The sequence below is a fragment of the Vanellus vanellus genome, assembly GCF_965231255.1.
Source record: "Vanellus vanellus genome assembly, chromosome: 29".
Lineage (NCBI taxonomy): Eukaryota > Metazoa > Chordata > Aves > Charadriiformes > Charadriidae > Vanellus > Vanellus vanellus.
In genome coordinates this window covers 447,233-449,708 of record NC_138934.1, presented here as the reverse complement: position 1 = coordinate 449,708, position 2,476 = coordinate 447,233, and positions in this window count along the sequence as shown.

The following is a 2,476-nucleotide window of genomic DNA, read 5'->3' as shown; positions in this document are numbered from 1 at the left end:
TATCACCACGTTTGTGATGATGAAACAGCAGAGAGGAAGTGAAAATTAAAACACACACGGTAATTGGTTACATCTACAGCTCCAATCTGACTTTCTCCATTTTGAAACTTGTGGTTTCAGATGTGAGTTCGTCTGTACAGAATCACAGAATCACAGACTAGCTGAGGTTGGAAGAGACCTCCAAAGGTCGTCTTGTCTAACCCCCTGCTCAGCAAGGCCACGTGGAGCCTGTTGTCCAGGGCCCTGTCCAGAGCGCTTTGGAAGAGTTTCAGGGATGGGAAGTGCACAGCCTCCCCGAGGAACAATGTCTGTAAGGCTCCGGGACCAGTTTGGAGCCCAACGTCCTTGCTACATTGGACTAGACGACCTCCAGAGGTCCCTTCCGACCTAAATTATTTTGTGTTTCTTGGTTTTGCTGGTTTTGGTTTTCTCCTTATTGCTACAGGCTAAAGAGGAGAATGTGAATAAAAATGAGAAGCCATTGCCTCTTGCCAGTGCATTTTTACCATAATCAATGTCATGCCACAGTTTGTCAAGACTATGAGAGCTGAAACCAAGTTCCAGCTGTACTTCTACAGACTGAGACCACAAAATAGAGACATATGCAATTAAACAAATTAGAGGACTGCGGATAGTGCGTAAATCTGAAAACAACGTTTTTCAAGACAATGGGAAGCTGAGTGGGACGCAATGAGAGATGTCCCCAGAAACAAAAATAAAGTCACGCTGTGCCCATATACCCAGGATGTGAAACGGGATTTGCTCATCCAGCTGGAGATGGCTTGTAGACAGGTCAGGGAATCCTGCTCCAATGTTAATTTAGCTGTTAAAAGCCACAGTAACAATTACTCACCATGAGCATTCCTGACCTCTGAACTCAGACTATTAATAAGCAGCTCTTTTGCCTTGAGGGAAAGGACGTACGTTATCGGTACTTGTGAGAAAGTGTTCTCAAATGGCCGTGTAGGGTTAGTTATCAGATGGGAGATCTCTGCACTAGCTGAAGATATAAAAAGCCAGGGCTGTCTCTGATGAAGGTTCTCATAATTGCTCTCAGGTTTTGATGGTCATTGCTCTGAGCAGTGTCTGCACTCTGGTTTACAACACCGCTTTTGCTCTCTGTTCCTCTATGCCGCGCAATAACAAATTAGCCACCGGGCTCTGAAGTGTGTCCGTTTCGTGCCCCGAGGATGGGCGCAGGCTGCCCCAAATCTGGCTTTCTTCTCCCAGGGCAATCACCACAGGGTGCTCCCGCAGACCTGGCCTCTCGTGTGCCAGGAGAGGACTTGGCAGGGAGGATGCTGCTCTGGAGGCAAACACAGCTCGTGCTCCAGTATCTAAGTGTCCGGAAATGAAAGCGGGGACTGTGCAGGCGCAGCGTGCGCAGTGGGGGCTGAGGCAGGGCCCCGCTAGGTTGGTCACAGCCTCCGGCTGTGGGGAAGGCTCTGCTAGCCACAGCAATGCAGCAGGAGCAGCCCCAGGCGCGCTGCAAGCCACGGGCCAGGCAGCTCTGGAAGCGCTGTCCCCAGCTGAGAGCAAAGCAGACGCTTCCAGGAGAGGCTGTTGCCGCAGCGCCCCCCAAAATGCTGGGGCAGGTGGCCTGGGGCAGGCTGTCTCCTTGTGGGCCTGCCTTGCTGCTGCTGCTGGGTGAGTTGGGGCATGGCTTTGGCGTGGGGCTGAGGCCGGGAGGGCGGCTGAGCGGGGCAGGCCAGGGCCCGTGCTGGGCACAGGGGAGGGTGGGCAAAGGCTGTGCGCAGCCGCCGTGCAGCGCTGAGGGGCAGAGTGTCTTGGGTGGGGGAGGAAGACCGTTGCTTCCTCCAGCTCTGGCAGGGCTCTGACTAGAGCAGGTATTCCTCCAACACCTTAAGGGGATTTGGGTGTCAGCAGGAGACTGGGCAGATGCCGGAGTGCTTTAGGGAGCTGAGGCATCCACCTGTTACAGCAACCCCATGGAAAAGGGGCTCGGGTTTTGAAGCAAGGAGGCTGAAGAAACGCAGGGTGGAGACACATGTGTTGAGAAGCTGCCGACCCAGCAAGGAGTCAGTCGTGGTGACCTGGGCAGGGGCATGTAGATGAGCTGGGTCCATGCCCCCTAACCAAAACCCTGTTGTCTCCACACTGCAGGTGCCAGTGTGACTGCCCAGGATATCTGCAGCTCCTCAGTTGCTGGTGAGCACAGGGATGGGCCAGACAAGGGAGGTGTGCATGGGTGGAGATGGGATGGGAGAGACGGGTGTTCCTCATGGATGAAGCCTCTGAAAGGGGAGTCTTCCCCTCCCACATCCAAGGTGTTTTGCAGCCCCCACAAGAGTATCTCTGGGACCGGGGCATCCCCGTGCCATCTCTCCAGGTGACCTACCACCTCCTGACCTCTTCCTGAACACCTCCAACGCTCAGGAGGGAGAAAAGATTCTGGTTCGCTGTTCCATTCACCGGCACTCTCCTGCTAGCCGCATTGTGTTCTGCAAGGACGGGG